This window comes from Heterodontus francisci, chromosome 21 (assembly GCF_036365525.1).
Source record: "Heterodontus francisci isolate sHetFra1 chromosome 21, sHetFra1.hap1, whole genome shotgun sequence".
In the NCBI taxonomy this organism is placed as follows: Eukaryota; Metazoa; Chordata; class Chondrichthyes; order Heterodontiformes; family Heterodontidae; genus Heterodontus; species Heterodontus francisci.
In genome coordinates, this window is record NC_090391.1 from 44,587,104 (window position 1) to 44,609,401 (window position 22,298).

Sequence of the window (22,298 nt, forward strand, 5' to 3'; positions counted from 1 at the left end):
CTTTACAATCCAACCTTGACATTGCAATTCTTGCATAAATGGAAGCTCTGAAAATACTCCAAACTTTACACAGCGGTGAGCAGTGTTCAGGTGATACAGAAAATCTGGTGCCTTGGGCCGAGACAATCAGTTGATCTTTCAAAGTCTCTTGATGTTATGCTCCTATCTATACTACTTACAACACAACTATTCTTCTGTTATTGAAAAGCTTGGATAGATGGCTCTGGATTGTGTTATCTCAGTAAGTGGTTGTTCTCCTTGCAGCAATGTGGATTGAGGGGGAATCTGATCCAGGTGTAGGTAAGTTAGACAAGGAGAACCGGTTCCCATTAGTTGATGGTACAAGGACTAGGAGACACAGGTTGATGATTTTGGGAAAGAGATGCAGGGAAATGTGAGGAAGCACTTTTTGTTTTACCTGCTACAACTGTCTGCCCACAAGTGTGGTGGAAGCAGAGACAATCAATGATTTCAATAGGAAATTGGAGAAACACTTGAAGGAAAAAAACTTGCTCCAGGGCGAAGCCAATCAAGCGGGAGAATGAATCTGATTGGATGATAAGAATATTTTATCAAGTTCAATTCTGTCAAAGCTTTGCCATTTTTTTCGTTTGTAAAATACTGCAACAGAAAAATAAACCACAATTTAAGATTGCAATGGCTGGGAATCGAACCCAGGTTAACTGCTTGGAAGGCAGCTACGCTCACCACTACACAACCATCGCTAACTGTACTGTGTAGGTCCAGCGTTTTGATTAATAGAATGCTGTACAATGGTTTCAACTTGCACCTGAGCAATACGATTATGTTAACAAAAACACAATGCTGTGAATGCTGGAAATCTGAAATAAAATCAGAAAGTGCTGCAAATATTCTGATCAAAGGTCACTCACCTGAAACGTTAACTCTGCTTCTCTCTCCACAGATGCTGCCAGAAATGCTGAGTATTTCCAGCATTTCTTGTTTTTATTTCAGATTTCCAGCATCCGCAGTATTTTGCTTTTATTTTAGAGTTTAGTAGCGAACTGATCCTTTTTGCTTACTGGGTATAACTATGTAGTGGAGTGACGCAGAAAACTGTACGAAGAACAATGTTTTTAACGGGCCCACAAGTTCGAAGTTTAAGGAGGACAAAATACACAGCAATGTATGCATATAGTAAAGAGCTGTAAGTTTCAGGTAGATGTTACCTGAACAGAGGTGAGACAGAGAATACCCAACCCGTCTCACCTTTAGATTCCTGACCACGATAGACCTACAAGGTAAAAACTCAAGTTATGTGACCAAGTCAGAGAGTTTATTAGGTTTAACTAAGATGTACAAAGTTAATACTTAACAATGGTAATAGATATTCAGTAACACACAACACCCGTTCTTGTTTCTGTGCTTGCTGCCGCACGGACTTCTCTCCTTCTTCATCCCTTGCTGTGTTTTTTTGACTATATTCTATCTTCTCCTTTTAAGTACCAACGATCTTCTGTTGACCCCTCTCTAAGTGTGCTGACGATGTCCTGTAACACCCTTTCTTTTATCCTTCTTGTGGTGCAAGGATGTTACCATATTAGTTTTGAATTGTTCCAAGTGTCCTAATTGGTCCAGGTTGACATCATTGTTTGACATTAGTTAGTTAATGGTTGAATCGACACACATTACAGATGCTTCCCGATTCTTTCTATTTTAGCAAGGATCCTAAAGGTTACATTCATGCTGATCCCAGACATTTTTTTCTTTAATTCTGCCTTTATCTCATCTCTCTCCAGGCAAGGAGTGCTGGTGACACTCCCATATTTCTCACAAAATGGTTTAAACAAAGTATAGCCTTGAAAACACATTTCATAATAAAGCAAGCAACAGATCAAACAGACTTCAATATATTGATGTACAAAGCATATCATTAATCCTATTATTTTATGTGTCCTTATTTGTCACAAACGTAAAATATGTCACGGTCCATCGCGCCCACATTGTGGATTCACCTCCAGCTGCATGACTTGCCTTTTTAATCCCTATGGCTACGTGCATCTTCCACACTGACCCATCTCTCAACATGACATTTTAACATAGTTCAATGAAGATGAACGTCATGCTTCACAATCCAACCTTGACATTGCAGTTCTTGCATAAATGTAAGCCATGAAAATACTCTAAACTTTACACAGCTGTGAGCAGTGTTCAGGTGATACAGAAAATCTGGTGCGTTGGGCAGAGACAATCAGTTAATCTATCAAAGTCTCTTGAAGTTATGCTCCTATCTATACTACTTACAACACAACTATTCTTTTGTTATTGAAAAGCTTGGATAGATGGCTCTGGATTGTATTATCTAAGTAAGTGGTTGTTCTCCTTCCAGCAATGTGGATTGAGGGGAGATCTGATGCAGGTGTAGGTAAGTTAGACAAGGATAACCCGTTCCCATTAGTTGATGGTACAAGGACTAGGAGACGCAGATTGATGGTTTTGGGAAAGAGATGCAGGGAAATTTGAGGAAGCACTTTTTGCTTTACCTGCTACATTGCAACTGCAATGTCTGTCCACACGTGTGGTGGAAGCAGAGACAATCAATGATTTCAATAGGAAATTGGAGAAACACTTGAAGGAAACAAAGTTGCTCCAGGGGGACGCAAATCAAGCGGGAGAATGAATCTGATTGGATGTTAAGAATATTTTATCAATTTCAATTCTGTCAAAGCTTTGACATTTTTTTTGTTTGTTAAACAATGCAACATAAAGTAAACCTGCAATCTAAGATTGTGATGGCGTTGAATCGAACCCAAACAAACTGCTTGGAAAGCAGCTACGCTCACCACTATACCACCACCGCTTATCGTCAGGCATTCGTCCAGCGTTTTGATTAATAGAATGCTGTACAATGATTTCAACTTGTCCCTGAGCAATACGTTTATGTTAACAAAAACACAATACTGTGAATGCTGGAAATCTGCAATAAAAACAGAAAGTGCTGCAATTATTCTGATCAAAGGTCACTCACCTGAAACGTTAACTCTGCTTCTCTCTCCACAGATGCTGCCAGAAATGCTTGAGTATTTCCAGCATTTCTTGTTTTTATTTCAGTGTTCCAGCATCTGCAGTATTTTGCTTTTATTTTAGAGTTTAGTAGTGAACTGATCCTTTTTGCTTACTGGGCAGAACTATGCAGTGGAGTGACGCAGAAAACTGTACGAAGAACAATGTTTTTAACGGGCCCACATTTTCGAAGTTTAAGGAGGACAAAATACACAGCAGTGTATGCATATAGTAAAGAGCTGTAAGTTTCAGGTAGATGTTACCTGAACAGAGGTGAGACAGAGAATACCCAACCCGTCTCACCTTTAGATTCCTGACCAAGATAGGCCGACAAGGTACAAACTCAAGTTATGTGACCAAGTGAGAGAGTTTATTAGGCTTAACCAAGATGTACAAAGTTAATACTTAACAATGGTAATAGACATTCAGTAACACACAACACCCGTTCTTGTTTCTGTGCTTGCTGCCGCACGGACTTCTCTCCTTCTTCATCCCTTGCTGTGTTTTTTCGACTGTATTCTATCTTCTCCTTTTAAGTACCAACGATCTTCTGTTGACCCCTCTCTAAGTGTGCTGACGATGTCCTGTAACACCCTTTCTTTTATCCTTCTTGTGGTGCAAGGATGTTACCATATTAGTTTTGAATTGTTCCAAGTGTCCTAATTGGTCCAGGTTGACATCATTGTTTGACACTAGTTAGTTAATGGTTGAATCTACACACAGTACAGATGTTTCCCGACTCTTTCTAATTTAGCAAGGATCCTAAAGGTTACATTCTTGCTGAACCCAGACATTTTTTTCTTTAATTCTGCCTTTATCTCATCTCTCTCCATGCAAGGAGTGCTGGTGACTCTCCCATTGTTCTCACAAAAAGGTTTAAACAAAGTATAGCCTTGAAAACACATTTCATAATAAAGCAAGCAACAGATCAAACAGACTTCAATATATTGATGTACAAAGCATATCATTAATCCTATTATTTTAGCTGTCCTTATTTGTCACAAACGTAAAATATGTCACGGTCCATCGCGCCCACATTGTGGATTCTCCTCCAGCTACATGACCTGCCTTTTTTTTCCCTATGGCTACGTGCATCTTCCACACTGACACATCTCTCAACATGACATTTTAACGTGGTTCAGTGAAGATGACCGTCATGCTTCACAATCCAACATTAACATTGCAGTTCTTGCATAAATGTAAGCCATGAAAATACTCTAAACTTTACACAGCGGTGAGCAGTGTTCAGGTGATACAGAAAATCTGGTGCGTTGGGCAGAGACAATCAGTTAATCTATCAAAGTCTCTTGAAGTTATGCTCCTATCTATACTACTGACAACACAACTATTCTTTTGTTATTGAAAAGCTTGGATAGATGGCTCTGGATTGTGTTATCTTAGTAAGTGGTTGTTCTCCTTCCAGCAATGTGGATTGAGGGGAGATCTGATGTAGGTGTAGGTAAGTTAGACAAGGATAACCCGTTCCCATTATTTGATGGTACAAGGACTAGGAGACACAGATTGATGGTTTTGGGAAAGAGATGCAGGGAAATTTGAGGAAGCACTTTTTGCTTTACCTGCTACATTGCAACTGCAATGTATGTCCACAAGTGTGGTGGAATCAGAGACAATCAATGATTTCAATAGGAAATTGGAGAAACACTTGAAGGAAACAAACTTGCTCCAGGGTGACGCCAATCAAGCGGGAGAATGAATCTGATTGCTTGATAAGAATATTTTATCAATTTCAATTCTGTCAAAGCTTTGGCATTTTTTTCGTTTGTCAAATACTGCAACATAAAGTAAACCTGCAATTTAAGGTTACAATGGCCGGGAATCGAACCCAGGTCAACCGCTTGGAAAGCAGCTATGCTCACCACTATACCACCATCGCTTACTGTACTATGCTGGCCCAGCGTTTTGATTAATAGAATGCTGTACAATGGTTTCAACTTGTCCCTGAGCAATACGATTATGTGAACAGAAACACAAAACTGTGAATGCTGGAAATCTGAAATAAAATCAGAAAGTGCTGCAAATATTCTGATCAAAGGTCACTCACCTGAAACGTTAACTCTGCTTCTCTCTCCACAGATGCTGCCAGACCTGCTGAGTATTTCCAACATTTCTTGTTTTTATTTCAGATTTCCAGCATCTGCAGTATTTTGCTTTTATTTGAAAGTTTAGTAGCGAACTGATCCTTTTTGCTTACTGGGCAGAACTATGCAGTGGAGTGACGCAGAAAACTGTACGAAGAACAATGTTTTTAACGGGCCCACAATTTCGAAGTTTAAGGAGGACAAAATACACAGCAATGTATGCATATAGTAAAGAGCTGTAAGTTTCAGGTAGTAATTACCTGAACAGAGGTGAGACAGAGAATACCCAACCCGTCTCACCTTTACATTCCTGACCAAGATATACCTACAAGGTACAAACTCAAGTTATGTGACCAAGTCAGAGAGTTTATTAGGCTTAACTATGATGTACAAAGTTAATACTTAACAGTGGTAATAGATATTCAGTAACACACAACACCCGTTCTTGGTTCTGTGCTTGCTGCCGCACGGACTTCTCTCCTTCTTCATCCCTTGCTGTGTTTTTTCGACTGTATTCTATCTTCTCCTTTTAAGTACCAACGATCTTCTGTTGACCCCTCTCTAAGTGAGCTGACGATGTCCTGTAACACCCTTTCTTTTATCCTTCTTGTGGTGCAAGGATGTTACCATATTAGTTCTGAATCGTTCCAAGTGTCCTAATTGGTCCAGGTTGACATCATTGTTTGACACTAGTTAGTTAATGGTTGAATCTACACACAGTACAGATGTTTCCCGACTCTTTCTATTTTAGCAAGGATCCTAAAGGTTACATTCTTGCTGATCCCAGACATTTTTTTCTTTAATTCTGCCTTTATCTCATCTCTCTCCATGCAAGGAGTGCTGGTGACTCTCCCATTGTTCTCACAAAAAGGTTTAAACAAAGTATAGCCTTGAAAACACATTTCATAATCAAGCAAGCAACAGATCAAACAGACTTCAATATATTGATGTACAAAGCATATCATTAATCCTATTATTTTAGCTGTCCTTATTTGTCACAAACGTAAAATATGTCACGGTCCATCGCGCCCACATTGTGGATTCTCCTCCAGCTACATGACTAGCCTTTTTTTTCCTATGGCTACGTGCATCTTCCACACTGACACATCTCTCAACATGACATTTTAACATAGTTCAGTGAAGATGACCGTCATGCTTCACAATCCAACATTAACATTGCAGTTCTTGCATAAATGTAAGCCATGAAAATACTCTAAACTTTACACAGCGGTGAGCAGTGTTCAGGTGATACAGAAAATCTGGTGCGTTGGGCAGAGACAATCAGTTAATCTATCAAAGTCTCTTGAAGTTATGCTCCTATCAATACTACTGACAACACAACTATTCTTTTGTTATTGAAAAGCTTGGATAGATGGCTCTGGATTGTGTTATCTAAGTAAGTGGTTGTTCTCCTTGCAGCAATGTGGATTCAGGGGAGATCTGATGCAGGTGTAGGTAAGTTAGACAAGGATAACCCGTTCCCATTACTTGATGGTACAAGGACTAGGAGACACAGATTGATGGTTTTGGGAAAGAGATGCAGGGAAATGTGAGGAAGCACTTTTTGCTTTACCTGCTACATTGCAACTGCAATGTCTGTCCACAAGTGTGGTGGAAGCAGAGACAATCAATGATTTCAATAGGAAATTGGAGAAACACTTGAAGGAAACAAACTTGCTCCAGGGTGACGCCAATCAAGCGGGAGAATGAATCTGATTGCATGATAAGAATATTTTATCAATTTCAATTCTGTCAAAGCTTTGACATTTTTTTCGTTTGTAAAATACTGCAACATAAAGTATACCTGCAATTTAAGGTTGCGATGGTTGGGAATCGAACCCAGGTCAACTGCTTGAAAGGCAGCTATGCTCACCACTATACCACCATCGCTTACAGCATTGCGCTGGTCCAGCGTTTTGATTAATAGAATGCTGTACAATGGTTTCAACTTGCACCTGAGCAATACGATTATGTGAACAGAAACACAATACTGTGAATGCTGGAAATCTGAAATAAAATCAGAAAGTGCTGCAAATATTCTGATCAATGGTCACTCACCTGAAAAGTTAACTCTGCTTCTCTCTCCACAGATGCTGCCAGACCTGCTGAGTATTTCCAGCATTTCTTGTTTTTATTTCAGATTTCCAGCATCTGCAGTATATTGCTTTTATTTTAGAGTTTGGTCGCGAACTGATCCTTTTTGCTTACTGGGCAGAACTATGCAGTGGAGTGACGCAGAAAACTGTACGAAGAACAATGTTTTTAACGGGCCCACAATTTCGAAGTTTAAGGAGGACAAAATACACAGCAATGTATGCATACAGTAAAGAGCTGTAAGTTTCAGGCAGATGTCACCTGAACAGAGGTGAGGCAGAGAATACCCAACCCGTCTCACCTTTAGATTCCTGACCAAGATAGACCGACAAGGTACAAACTCAAGTTATGTGACCAAGTCAGAGAGTTTATTAGGCTTAACCAAGATGTACAAAGTTAATACTTAACAATGGTAATAGATATTCAGTAACACACAACACCCGTTCTTGTTTCTGTGCTTGCTGCCGCACGGACTTCTCTCCTTCTTCATCCGTTGCTGTGTTTTTTCGACTGTATTCTATCTTCTCCTTTTCAGTACCAACGATCTTCTGTTGACACCTCTCTAAGTGTGCTGACGATGTCCTGTAACACCCTTTCTTTTATCCTTCTTGTGGTGCAAGGATGTTACCATATTAGTTTTGAATTGTTCCAAGTGTCCTAATTGGTCCAGGTTGACATCATTGTTTGACACTAGTTAGTTAATGGTTGAATCTACACACAGTACAGATGTTTCCCGACTCTTTCTATTTTAGCAAGGATCCTAAAGGTTACATTCTTGCTGATCCCAGACATTTATTTCTTTAATTCTGCCTTTATCTCATCTCTCTCCATGCAAGGAGTGCTGGTGACTCTCCCATTGTTCTCACAAAAAGTTTTAAACAAAGTATAGCCTTGAAAACACATTTCATAATAAAGCAAGCAACAGATCAAACAGACTTCAATATATTGATGTACAAAGCATATCATTAATCCTATTATTTTAGCTGTCCTTATTTGTCACAAACGTAAAGTATGTCACGGTCCATCGCGCCCACATTGTGGATTCTCCTCCAGCTACATGACTTGCCTTTTTTTTCCTATGGCTACGTGCATCTGCCACACTGACACATCTCTCAACATGACATTTTAACATAGTTCAGTAAAGATGACCGTCATGCTTCACAATCCAACATTAACATTGCAGTTCTTGCATAAATGTAAGCCATGAAAATACTCTAAACTTTACACAGCTGTGAGCAGTGTTCAGGTGATACAGAAAATCTGGTGCGTTGGGCAGAGACAATCAGTTAATCTATCAAAGTTTCTTGAAGTTATGCTCCTATCTATACTACTTACAACACAACTATTCTTTTGTTATTGAAAAGCTTGGATAGATGGCTCTGGATTGTATGATCTAAGTAAGTGGTTGTTCTCCTTCCAGCAATGTGGATTGAGGGGAGATCTGATGCAGGTGTCGGTAAATTAGACAAGGATAACCCGTTCCCATTAGTTGATGGTACAAGGACTAGGAGACACAGATTGATGGTTTTGGGAAAGAGATGCAGGGAAATTTGAGGAAGCACTTTTTGCTTTACCTGCTACATTGCAACTGCAATGTATGTCCACAAGTGTGGTGGAAGCAGAGACAATCAATGATTTCAATAGGAAATTGGAGAAACACTTGAAGGCAACAAACTTGCTCCAGGGTGACGCCAATCAAGCGGGAGAATGAATCTGATTGCATGATAAGAATATTTTATCAATTTCAATTCTGTCAAAGCTTTGACATTTTTTTCGTTTGTAAAATACTGCAACATAAAGTATACCTGCAATTTAAGGTTGCGATGGCTGGGAATCGAACCCAGTTCAACTGCTTGGAAGGCAGTTATGCTCACCACTATACCACCATCGCTTACTGTACTATGTTGGTCCAGCGTTTTGATTAATAGAATGCTGTACAATGGTTTCAACTTGTCCCTGAGCAATACGATTATGTGAACAGAAACACAATACTGTGAATGCTGGAAATCTGAAATAAAATCAGAAAGTGCTGCAAATATTCTGATCATTGGTCACTCACCTGAAACGTTAACTCTGCTTCTCCCTCCACAGATGCTGCCAGACCTGCTGAGTATTTCCAGCATTTCTTGTTTTTATTTCAGATTTCCAGCATCTGCAGTATTTTGCTTTTATTTTAGAGTTTCGTGGCGAACTGATCCTTTTTGCTTACCGGGCAGAACTATGCAGTGGACTGACGCAGAAAACTGTCCGAAGAACAATGTTTTTAATGGGCCCACAATTTCGAAGTTTAAGGAGGACAAAATACACAGCAACGTATGCATATAGTAAAGAGCTGTAAGTTTCAGGAAGATGTTACCTGAACAGAGGTAAGGCAGAGAATACCCAACCCGTCTCACCTTTAGATTCCTGACCAAGATAGACCAACAAGATACAAACTCATGTTATGTGACCAGGTCAGAGAGTTTATTAGGCTTAACCAAGATGTACAAAGTTAATACTTAACAATGGTGATAGATATTCAGTAACTCAGAACACCCGTTCTTGTTTCTGTGCTTGCTGCCACACGGACTTCTCTCCTTCTTCATCCCTTGCTGCGTTTTTTCGACTGTATTCTATCTTCTCCTTTTAAGTACCAACGATCTTCTGTTGACCCCTCTCTACGTGTGCTGACGATGTCCTGTAACACCCTTTCTTTTATCCTTCTTGTGGTGCAAGGATGTTACCATATTAGTTTTGTATTGTTTCATGTGTCCTAATTGGTCCAGGTTGACATCATTGTTTGACACTAGTTAGTTAATGGTTGAATCTACACACAGTACAGATGTTTCCCGACTCTTTCTATTTTAGCAAGGATCCTAAAGGTTACATTCTTGCTGATCCCAGACATTTTTTTCTTTAATTCTGCCTTTATCTCATCTCTCTCCATGCAAGGAGTGCTGGTGACTCTCCCATTGTTCTCACAAAAAGGTTGAAACAAAGTATAGCCTTGAAAACACATTTCATAATAAAGCAAGCAACAGATCAAACAGACTTCAATATATTGATGTACAAAGCATATCATTAATCCTATTATTTTAGCTGTCCTTATTTGTCACAAACGTAAAATATGTCACGGTCCATCGCGCCCACATTGTGGATTCTCCTCCAGCTACATGACTTGCCTTTTTTTTCCTATGGCTACGTGCATCTTCCACACTGACACATCTCTCAACATGACATTTTAACATAGTTCAGTGAAGATGACCGTCATGCTTCACAATCCAACATTAACATTGCAGTTCTTGCATAAATGTAAGCCATGAAAATACTCTAAACTTTACACAGCGGTGAGCAGTGTTCAGGTGATACAGAAAATCTGGTGCGTTGGGCAGAGACAATCAGTTAATCTATCAAAGTCTCTTGAAGTTATGCTCCTATCAATACTACTGACAACACAACTATTCTTTTGTTATTGAAAAGCTTGGATAGATGGCTCTGGATTGTGTTATCTAAGTAAGTGGTTGTTCTCCTTGCAGCAATGTGGATTCAGGGGAGATCTGATGCAGGTGTAGGTAAGTTAGACAAGGATAACCCGTTCCCATTACTTGATGGTACAAGGACTAGGAGACACAGATTGATGGTTTTGGGAAAGAGATGCAGGGAAATTTGAGGAAGCACTTTTTGCTTTACCTGCTGCATTGCAAGTGCAATGTCTGTCCACAAGTGTGGTGGAAGCAGAGACAATCAATGATTTCAATAGGAAATTGGAGAAACACTTGAAGGAAACAAACTTGCTCCAGGGTGACGCCAATCAAGCGGGAGAATGAATCTGATTGGATGATAAGAATATTTTATCAATTTCAATTCTGTCAAAGCTTTGACATTTTTTTCGTTTGTAAAATACTGCAACATAAAGTAAACCTGCAATTTAAGGTTGCGATGGCCGAGAATCGACCCCAGGTCAAATGCTTGGAAGGCAGCTATGCTCACCACTATAACACCATCGCTTACTGCTCTGCGCTGGTGCAGCGTTTTGATTAATAGAATGCTGTACAATGGTTTCAACTTGCACCTGAGCAATACGATTATGTGAACAGAAACACAATACTGTGAATGCTGGAAATCTGAAATAAAATCAGAAAGTGCTGCAAATATTCTGATCATTGGTCACTCACCTGAAACGTTAACTCTGCTTCTCCCTCCACAGATGCTGCCAGACCTGCTGAGTATTTCCAGCATTTCTTGTTTTTATTTCAGATTTCCAGCATCTGCAGTCTTTTGATTTTATTTTAGAGTTTAGTAGCGAACTGATCCTTTTTGCTTACTGGGCAGAACTATGCAGTGGACTGACGCAGAAAACTGTACGAAGAACAATGTTTTTAATGGGCCCACAATTTCGAAGTTTAAGGAGGACAAAATACACAGCAACGTATGCATATAGTAAAGAGCTGTAAGTTTCAGGAAGATGTTACCTGAACAGAGGTAAGGCAGAGAATACCCAACCCGTCTCACCTTTAGATTCCTGACCAAGATAGACCAACAAGATACAAACTCATGTTATGTGACCAGGTCAGAGAGTTTATTAGGCTTAACCAAGATGTACAAAGTTAATACTTAACAATGGTAATAGATATTCAGTAACACAGAACACCCGTTCTTGTTTCTGTGCTTGCTGCCACACGGACTTCTCTCCTTCTTCATCCCTTGCTGTGTTTTTTCGACTGTATTCTATCTTCTCCTTTTAAATACCAACGACCTTCTGTTGACCCCTCTCTAAGTGAGCTGACGATGTCCTGTAACACCCTTTCTTTTATCCTTCTTGTGGTGCAAGGATGTTACCATATTAGTTTTGAATTGTTCCAAGTGTCCTAATTGGTCCAGGTTGACATCATTGTTTGACACTAGTTAGTTAATGGTTGAATCTACACACAGTACAGATGTTTCCCGACTCTTTCTATTTTAGCAAGGATCCTAAAGGTTACATTCTTGCTGATCCCAGACATTTTTTTCTTTAATTCTGCCTTTATCTCATCTCTCTCCATGCAAGGAGTGCTGGTGACTCTCCCATTGTTCTCACAAAAAGGTTTAAACAAAGTATAGCCTTGAAAACACATTTCATAATAAAGCAAGCAACAGATCAAACCGACTTCAATATATTGATGTACAAAGCATATCATTAATCCTATTATTTTAGCTGTCCTTATTTGTCACAAACGTAAAATATGTCACGGTCCATCGCGCCCACATTGTAGATTCTCCTCCAGCTAAATGACTTGCCTTTTTTTTTCCTATGGCTACGTGCATCTGCCACACTGACACATCTCTCAACATGACATTTTAACATAGTTCAGTGAAGATGACCGTCATGCTTCACAATCCAACATTAACATTGCAGTTCTTGCATAAATGTAAGCCATGAAAATACTCTAAACTTTACACAGCTGTGAGCAGTGTTCAGGTGATACAGAATATCTGGTGCGTTGGGCAGAGACAATCAGTTAATCTATCAAAGTCTCTTGAAGTTATGCTCCTATTAAGTTACAACACAACTATTCTTTTGTTATTGAAAAGCTTGGATAGATGGCTCTGGATTGTATTATCTAAGTAAGTGGTTGTTCTGCTTCCAGCAGTGTGGATTGAGGGGAGATCTGATGCAGGCGTAGGTAAGTTAGACAAGGATAACCCGTTCCCATTAGTTGATGGTACAAGGACTAGGAGACACAGATTGATGGTTTTGGGAAAGAGATGCAGGGAAATTTGAGGAAGCACTTTTTGCTTTACCTGCTACATTGCAACTGCAATGTCTGTCCACAAGTGTGGTGGAAGCAGAGACAATCAATGATTTCAATAGGAAATTGGAGAAACACTTGAAGGAAACAAACTTGCTCCAGGGTGACGCCAATCAAGCGGGAGAATGAATCTGATTGCATGATAAGAATATTTTATCAATTTCAATTCTGTCAAAGCTTTGACATTTTTTTTCGTTCGTAAAATACTGCAACATAAAGTATACCTGCAATTTAAGGTTGCGATGGCTGGGAATCGAACACAGGTCAACTGCTTGGAAGGCAGTTATGCTCACCACTATACCACCATCGCTTACTGTGCTATGTTGGTCCAGCGTTTTGATTAATAGAATGCTGTACAATGGTTTCAACTTGTTCCTGAGCAATACGATTATGTTAACAGAAACACAATACTGTGAATGCTGGAAATCTGAAATAAAATCAGAAAGTGCTGCAAATATTCTGATCATTGGTCAAACACCTGAAACGGTAACTCTGCTTCTCCCTCCACAGATGCTGCCAGACCTGCTGAGTATTTCCAGCATTTCTTGTTTTTATTTCAGATTTCCAGCATCTGCAGTATTTTGCTTTTATTTTAGAGTTTAGTGGCGAACTGATCCTTTTTGCTTACTGGGCAGAACTATGCAGTGGACTGACGCAGAAAACTGTACGAAGAACAATGTTTTTAATGGGCCCACAATTTCGAAGTTTAAGGAGGACAAAATACACAGCAACGTATGCATAGAGTAAAGAGCTGTAAGTTTCAGGAAGATGTTACCTGAACAGAGGTAAGGCAGAGAATACCCAACCCGTCTCACCTTTAGATTCCTGACCAAGATAGACCAACAAGATACAAACTCATGTTATGTGACCAGGTCAGAGAGTTTATTAGGCTTAACCAAGATGTACAAAGTTAATACTTAACAATGGTGATAGATATTCAGTAACACACAACACCCGTTCTTGTTTCTGTGCTTGCTGCCGCACGGACTTCTCTCCTTCTTCATCCTTTGCTGTGTTTTTTCGACTGTATTCTATATTCTCCTTTTAAGTACCAACGATCTTCTGTTGACCCCTCTCTAAGTGAGCTGACGATGTCCTGTAACACCCTTTCTTTTATCCTTCTTGTGGTGCAAGGATGTTACCATATTAGTTTTGAATTGTTCCAAGTGTCCTAATTGGTCCAGGTTGACATCATTGTTTGACACTAGTTAGTTAATGGTTGAATCTACACACAGTACAGATGTTTCCCGACTCTTTCTATTTTAGCAAGGATCCTAAAGGTTACATTCTTGCTGATCCCAGACATTTTTTTCTTTAATTCTGCCTTTATCTCATCTCTCTCCATGCAAGGAGTGCTGGTGACTCTCCCATTGTTCTCACAAAAAGGTTTAAACAAAGTATAGCCTTGAAAACACATTTCATAATAAAGCAAGCAACAGATCAAACAGACTTCAATATATTGATGTACAAAGCATATCATTAATCCTATTATTTTAGCTGTCCTTATTTGCCACAAACGTAAAATATGTCACGGTCCATCGCGCCCACATTGTGGATTCTCCTCCAGCTACATGACTAGCCTTTTTTTTCCTATGGCTACGTGCATCTTCCACACTGACACATCTCTCAACATGACATTTTAACATAGTTCAGTGAAGATGACCGTCATGCTTCACAATCCAACATTAACATTGCAGTTCTTGCATAAATGTAAGCCATGAAAATACTCTAAACTTTACACAGCGGTGAGCAGTGTTCAGGTGATACAGAAAATCTGGTGCGCTGGGCAGAGACAATCAGTTAATCTATCAAAGTCTCTTGAAGTTATGCTCCTATCTATACTACTTACAACACAACTATTCTTTTGATATTGAAAAGCTTGGATAGATGGCTCTGGATTGTGTTATCTAAGTAAGTGGTTGTTCTCCTTACAGCAATGTGGATTGAGGGGAGATCGGATGCAGGTGTAGGTAAGTTAGACAAGGATAACCCGTTCCCATTAGTTGATGGTACAAGGACTAGGAGACACAGATTGATGGTTTTGGGAAAGAGATGCAGGGAAATTTGATGAAGCACTTTTTGCTTTACCTGCTACATTGCAACTGCAATGTCTGTCCACAAGTGTGGTGGAAGCAGAGACAATCAATGATTTCAATAGGAAATTGGAGAAACACTTGAAGGAAACAAACTTGCTCCAGGGTGACGCCAATCAAGCGGGAGAATGAATCTGATTGGATGATAAGAATATTTTAGCAATTTCAATTCTGTCAAAGCTTTGACATTTTTTTCGTTTGTAAAATACTGCAACATAAAGTGTACCTGCAATTTAAGGTTGCGATGGCTGGGAATCGAACTCAGGTCAACTGCTTGGAAGGCAGTTATGCTCACCACTATACCACCATCGCTTACTGTACAATGCTGGTCCAGCGTTTTGATTAATAGAATGCTGTACAATGGTTTCAACTTGTCCCTGAGCAATACGATTATGTGAACAGAAACACAATACTGTGAATGCTGGAAATCTGAAATAAAATCAGAAAGTGCTGCAAATATTCTGATCAATGGTCACTCACCTGAAACGTTAACTCTGCTTCTCTCTCCACAGATGCTGCCACACCTGCTGAGTATTTCCAGCATTTCTTGTTTTTATTTCAGATTTCCAGCATCTGCAGTATTTTGCTTTTATTTTAAAGTTTAGGAGCGAACTGATCCTTTTTGCTTACTGGGCAGAACTATGCAGTGGAGTGACGCAGAAAACTGTACGAAGAACAATGTTTTTAACGGGCCCACAATTTCGAAGTTTAAGGAGGACAAAATACACAGCAATGTATGCATAGAGTAAAGAGCCGTAAGTTTCAGGTTGATATTACCTGAACAGAGGTGAGACAGAGAATACCCAACCCGTCTCACCTTTACATTCCTGACCAAGATATACAAACTCAAGTTATGTGACCAAGTCAGAGAGTTTATTAGGCTTAACTATGATGTACAAAGTTAATACTTAACAGTGGTAATAGATATTCAGCAACACACAACACCCGTTCTTGTTTCTGTGCTTGCTGCCGCACGGACTTCTCTCCTTCTTCATCCCTTGCTGTGTTTTTTCGACTGTATTCTATCTTCTCCTTTTAAGTATCTGCGATCTTCTGTTGACCCCTCTCGAAGTGAGCTGACGATGTCCTGTAACACCCTTTCTTTTATCCTTCTTGTGGTGCAAGGATGTTACCATATTAGTTTTGAATTGTTCCAAGTGTCCTAATTGGTCCAGGTTGACATCATTGTTTGACACTAGTTAGTTAATGGTTGAATCTACACACAGTACAGATGTTTCCCGACTCTTTCTATTTTAGCAAGGATCCTAAATGTTACATTCTTGCTGATCCCAGACATTTTTTTCTTTAATTCTGCCTTTATCTCATCTCTCTCCATGCAAGGAGTGCTGGTGACTCTCCCATTGTTCTCACAAAAAGGTTTAAACAAAGTATAGCCTTGAAAACACATTTCATAATAAAGCAAGCAACAGATCAAACCGACTTCAATATATTGATGTACAAAGCATATCATTAATCCTATTATTTTAGCTGTCCTTATTTGTCACAAACGTAAAGTATGTCACGGTCCATCGCGCCCACATTGTGGATTCTCCTCCAGCTACATGACTTGCCTTTTTTTTCCTATGGCTACGTGCATCTTCCACACTGACACATCTCTCAACATGACATTTTAACATAGTTCAGTGAAGATGACCGTCATGCTTCACAATCCAACATTAACATTGCAGTTCTTGCATAAATGTAAGCCATGAAAATACTCTAAACTTTACACAGCGGTGAGCAGTGTTCAGGTGATACAGAAAATCTGGTGCGTTGGGCAGAGACAATCAGTTAATCTATCAAAGTCTCTTGAAGTTATGCTCCTATCTATACTACTGACAACACAACTATTCTTTTGATATTGAAAAGCTTGGATAGATGGCTCTGGATTGTGTTATCTAAGTAAGTGGTTGTTCTCCTTACAGCAATGTGGATTGAGGGGAGATCGGATGCAGGTGTAGGTAAGTTAGACAAGGATAACCCGTTCCCATTAGTTGATGGTACAAGGACCAGGAGACACAGATTGATGGTTTTGGGAAAGAGATGCAGGGAAATGTGAGGAAGCACTTTTTGCTTTACCTGCTACATTGCAACTGCAATGTCTGTCCACAAGTGTGGTGGAAGCAGAGACAATCAATGATTTCAATAGGAAATTGGAGAAACACTTGAAGGAAACAAACTTGCTCCAGGGTGACGCCAATCAAGCGGGAGAATGAATCTGATCGCATGATAAGAATATTTTATCAATTTCAATTTTGTCAAAGCTTTGACATTTTTTTCGTTTGTCAAATACTGCAACATAAAGTCAACCTGCACTTTAAGGTTGCGATGGCCGGGAATCGAACGCAGGTCAACTGCTTGGAAGGCAGCTATGCTCACCACTATACCACCATCGCTTACTGTATAATGCGCTGGTCCAGCGTTTTGATTAATAGAATGCTGTACAATGGTTTCAAATTGTCCCTGAGCAATACGATTATGTGAACAGAAACACAATACTGTGAATGCTGGAAATCTGAAATAAAATCAGAAAGTGCTGCAAATATTCTGATCAATGGTCACTCACCTGAAAAGTTAAATCTGCTTCTCTCTCCACAGATGCTGCCAGACCTGCTGAGTATTTCCAGCATTTCTTGTTTTTATTTCAGATTTCCAGCATCTGCAGTATTTTGCTTTTATTTTAGAGTTTAGTGGCGAACTGATCCTTTTTGCTTACTGGGCAGAACTATGCAGTGGACTGACGCAGAAAACTGTACGAAGAACAATGTTTTTAATGGGCCCACAATTTCGAAGTTTAAGGAGGACAAAATACACAGCAACGTATGCATAGAGTAAAGAGCTGTAAGTTTCAGGAAGATGTTACCTGAACAGAGGTAAGGCAGAGAATACCCAACCCGTCTCACCTTTAGATTCCTGACCAAGATAGACCAACAAGATACAAACTCATGTTATGTGACCAGGTCAGAGAGTTTATTAGGCTTAACCAAGATGTACAAAGTTAATACTTAACAATGGTAATAGATATTCAGTAACACACAACACCCGTTCTTGTTTCTGTGCTTGCTGCCGCACGGACTTCTCTCCTTCTTCATCCCTTGCTGTGTTTTTTCGACTGTATTCTATCTTCTCCTTTTAAGTACCAACGATCTTCTGTTGACCCCTCTCTAAGTGAGCTGACGATGTCCTGTAACACCCTTTCTTTTATCCTTCTTGTGGTGCAAGGATGTTACCATATTAGTTTTGAATTGTTCCAAGTGTCCTAATTGGTCCAGGTTGACATCATTGTTTGACACTAGTTAGTTAATGGTTGAATCTACACACAGTACAGATGTTTCCCGACTCTTTCTATTTTAGCAAGGATCCTAAAGGTTACATTCTTGCTGATCCCAGACATTTTTTTCTTTAATTCTGCCTTTATCTCATCTCTCTCCATGCAAGGAGTGCTGGTGACTCTCCCATTGTTCTCACAAAAAGGTTGAAACAAAGTATAGCCTTGAAAACACATTTCATAATAAAGCAAGCAACAGATCAAACAGACTTCAATATATTGATGTACAAAGCATATCATTAATCCTATTATTTTAGTTGTCCTTATTTGTCACAAACGTAAAATATATCACGGTCCATCGCGCCCACATTGTGGATTCTCCTCCAGCTACATGACTAGCCTTTTTTTTTCCTATGGCTACGTGCATCTTCCACACTGACACATCTCTCAACATGACATTTTAACATAGTTCAGTGAAGATGACCGTCATGCTTCACAATCCAACATTAACATTGCAGTTCTTGCATAAATGTAAGCCATGAAAATACTCTAAACTTTACACAGCGGTGAGCAGTGTTCAGGTGATACAGAAAATCTGGTGCGTTGGGCAGAGACAATCAGTTAATCTATCAAAGTCTCTTGATGTTATGCTCCTATCGAGACTACTTACAACACAACTATTCTTTTGTTATTGAAAAGCTTGGATAGATGGCTCTGGATTGTGTTATCTAAGTAAGTGGTTGTTCTCCTTACAGCAATGTGGATTGAGGGGAGATCGGATGCAGGTGTAGGTAAGTTAGACAAGGATAACCCGTTCCCATTAGTTGATGGTACAAGGACCAGGAGACACAGATTGATGGTTTTGGGAAAGAGATGCAGGGAAATGTGAGGAAGCACTTTTTGCTTTACCTGCTACATTGCAACTGCAATGTCTGTCCACAAGTGTGGTGGAAGCAGAGACAATCAATGATTTCAATAGGAAATTGGAGAAACACTTGAAGGAAACAAACTTGCTCCAGGGTGACGCCAATCAAGCGGGAGAATGAATCTGATTGCATGATCAGAATATTTTATCAATTTCAATTCTGTCAAAGCTTTGACATTTTTTTCGTTTGTCAAATACTGCAACATAAAGTAAACCTGCAATTTAAGGTTGCGATGGCCGGGAATCGAACCCAGGTCAACTGCTTGGAAGGCAGCTATGCTCACCACCATACCACCATCGCTTACTGCTCTGCGCTGGTCCAGCGTTTTGATTAATAGAATGCTGTACAATGGTTTCAACTTGCACCTGAGCAATACGATTGTGTGAACAGAAACACAATACTGTGAATGCTGGAAATCTGAAATAAAATCAGAAAGTGCTGCAAATATTCTGATCAATGGTCACTCACCTGAAACGTTAACTCTGCTTCTCTCTCCACTGATGCTGCCAGACCTGCTGAGTATTTCCAGCATTTCTTGTTTTTATTTCAGATTTCCAGCATCTGCAGTATATTGCTTTTATTTTAGAGTTTGGTAGCGAACTGATCCTTTTTGCTTACTGGGCAGAACTATGCAGTGGAGTCACGCAGAAAACTGTACGAAGAACAATGTTTTTAACGGGCCCACAATTTCGAAGTTTAAGGAGGACAAAATACACAGCAATGTATGCATATAGTAAAGAGCTGTAAGTTTCAGGTAGATGTTACCTGAACAGAGGTGAGGCAGAGAATACCCAACCCGTCTCACCTTTAGATTCCTGACCAAGATAGACCGACAAGGTACAAACTCAAGTTATGTGACCAAGTCAGAGAGTTTATTAGGCTTAACCAAGATGTACAAAGTTAATACTTAACAATGGTAATAGATATTCAGTAACACACAACACCCGTTCTTGTTTCTGTGCTTGCTGCCGCACGGACTTCTCTCCTTCTTCATCCCTTGCTGTGTTTTTTCGACTGTATTCTATCTTCTCCTTTTAAGTCCCAACGATCTTCTGTTGACCCCTCTCTAAGTGAGCTGACGATGTCCTGTGACACCCTTTCTTTTATCCTTCTTGTGGTGCAAGGATGTTACCATATTAGTTTTGAATTGTTCCAAGTGTCCTAATTGGTCCAGGTTGACATCATTGTTTGACACTAGTTAGTTAATGGTTGAATCTACACACAGTACAGATGTTTCCCGACTCTTTCTATTTTAGCAAGGATCCTAAAGGTTACATTCTTGCTGATCCCAGACATTTATTTCTTTAATTCTGCCTTTATCTCATCTCTCTCCATGCAAGGAGTGCTGGTGACTCTCCCATTGCTCTCACAAAAAGTTTTAAACAAAGTATAGCTTTGAAAACACATTTCATAATAAAGCAAGCAACAGATCAAACAGACTTCAATATATTGATGTACAAAGAATATCATTAATCCTATTATTTTAGCTGTCCTTATTTGTCACAAACGTAAAGTATGTCACGGTCCATCGCGCCCACATTGTGGATTCTCCTCCAGCTACATGACTTGCCTTTTTTTTTCCTATGGCTACTTGCATCTGCCACACTGACACATCTCTCAACATGACATTTTAACATAGTTCAGTGAAGATGACCGTCATGCTTCACACTCCAACATTAACATTGCAGTTCTTGCATAAATGTAAGCCATGAAAATACTCTAAACTTTACACAGCTGTGAGCAGTGTTCAGGTGATACAGAAAATCTGGTGCGTTGGGCAGAGACAATCAGTTAATCTATCAAAGTCTCTTGAAGTTATGCTCCTATCTATACTACTTACAACACAACTATTCTTTTGTTATTGAAAAGCTTGGATAGATGGCTCTGGATTGTATTATCTAAGTAAGTGGTTGTTCTCCTTCCAGCAATGTGGATTGAGGGGAGATCTGATGCAGGTGTAGGTAAGTTAGACAAGGATAACCCGTTCCCATTACTTGATGGTACAAGGACTAGGAGACACAGATTGATGGTTTTGGGAAAGAGATGCAGGGAAATTTGAGGAAGCACTTTTTGCTTTACCTGCTACATTGCAACTGCAATGTCTGTCCACAAGTGTGGTGGAAGCAGAGACAATCAATGATTTCAATAGGAAATTGGAGAAACACTTGAAGGAAACAAACTTGCTCCAGGGTGACGCCAATCAAGCGGGAGAATGAATCTGATTGGATGATAAGAATATTTTATCAATTTCAATTCTGTCAAAGCTTTGACATTTTTTTCGTTTGTAAAATACTGCAACATAAAGTATACCTGCAATTTAAGGTTGCGATGGCTGGGAATCGAACCCAGATCAACTGCTTGGAAGGCAGTTATGCTCACCACTATACCACCATCGCTTACTGTACAATGTTGGTCCAGCGTTTTGATTAATAGAATGCTGTACAATGGTTTCAACTTGTCCCTGAGCAATTCGATTTTGTGAACAGAAACACAATACTGTGAATGCTGGAAATCTGAAATAAAATCAGAAAGTGCTGCAAATATTCTGATCAATGGTCACTCACCTGAAACGTTAACTCTGCTTCTCTCTCCACAGATGCTGCCAGACCTGCTGAGTATTTCCAGCATTTCTTGTTTTTATTTCAGATTTCCAGCATCTGCAGTATTTTGCTTTTATTTGAAAGTTTAGTAGCGAACTGATCCTTTTTGCTTACTGGGCAGAACTATGCAGTGGAGTGACGCAGAAAACTGTACGAAGAACAATGTTTTTAACGGGCCCACAATTTCGAAGTTTAAGGAGGACAAAATACACAGCAATGTATGCATAGAGTAAAGAGCCGTAAGTTTCAGGTAGATATTACCTGAACAGAGGTGAGACAGAGAATACCCAACCCGTCTCACCTTTACATTCCTGACCAAGATATACCTACAAGGTACAAACTCAAGTTATGTGACCAAGTCAGAGCGTTTATTAGGCTTAACTATGATGTACAAAGTTAATACTTAACAGTGGTAATAGATATTCA

At 39.6% G+C, this 22,298-nt stretch overlaps 9 non-coding genes across 9 annotated transcripts; all 9 read right to left on the minus strand.

The window, feature by feature from the left end:
* Positions 1–653: 653 nt before the first annotated feature.
* trnag-ucc (transfer RNA glycine (anticodon UCC)) lies at positions 654–725 on the minus strand. The gene has a single exon. It is a non-coding gene; the product is annotated as a tRNA-Gly (tRNA).
* A 4,121-nt stretch (positions 726–4,846) lies between these two features.
* Positions 4,847–4,918, minus strand: trnag-ucc (transfer RNA glycine (anticodon UCC)). The gene has a single exon. It is a non-coding gene; the product is annotated as a tRNA-Gly (tRNA).
* A 2,023-nt stretch (positions 4,919–6,941) lies between these two features.
* Positions 6,942–7,013, minus strand: trnae-uuc (transfer RNA glutamic acid (anticodon UUC)). Its single transcript has one exon. It is a non-coding gene; the product is annotated as a tRNA-Glu (tRNA).
* A 2,023-nt stretch (positions 7,014–9,036) lies between these two features.
* trnag-ucc (transfer RNA glycine (anticodon UCC)) lies at positions 9,037–9,108 on the minus strand. Its single transcript has one exon. It is a non-coding gene; the product is annotated as a tRNA-Gly (tRNA).
* Positions 9,109–13,223: 4,115 nt separating this feature from the next.
* trnag-ucc (transfer RNA glycine (anticodon UCC)) lies at positions 13,224–13,295 on the minus strand. The gene has a single exon. It is a non-coding gene; the product is annotated as a tRNA-Gly (tRNA).
* Positions 13,296–15,318: 2,023 nt separating this feature from the next.
* Positions 15,319–15,390, minus strand: trnag-ucc (transfer RNA glycine (anticodon UCC)). Its single transcript has one exon. It is a non-coding gene; the product is annotated as a tRNA-Gly (tRNA).
* Positions 15,391–17,402: 2,012 nt separating this feature from the next.
* On the minus strand, positions 17,403–17,474 carry trnag-ucc (transfer RNA glycine (anticodon UCC)). Its single transcript has one exon. It is a non-coding gene; the product is annotated as a tRNA-Gly (tRNA).
* Positions 17,475–19,500: 2,026 nt separating this feature from the next.
* On the minus strand, positions 19,501–19,572 carry trnag-ucc (transfer RNA glycine (anticodon UCC)). Its single transcript has one exon. It is a non-coding gene; the product is annotated as a tRNA-Gly (tRNA).
* Positions 19,573–21,596: 2,024 nt separating this feature from the next.
* Positions 21,597–21,668, minus strand: trnag-ucc (transfer RNA glycine (anticodon UCC)). Its single transcript has one exon. It is a non-coding gene; the product is annotated as a tRNA-Gly (tRNA).
* Between the last annotated feature and the right edge of the window lie 630 nt (positions 21,669–22,298).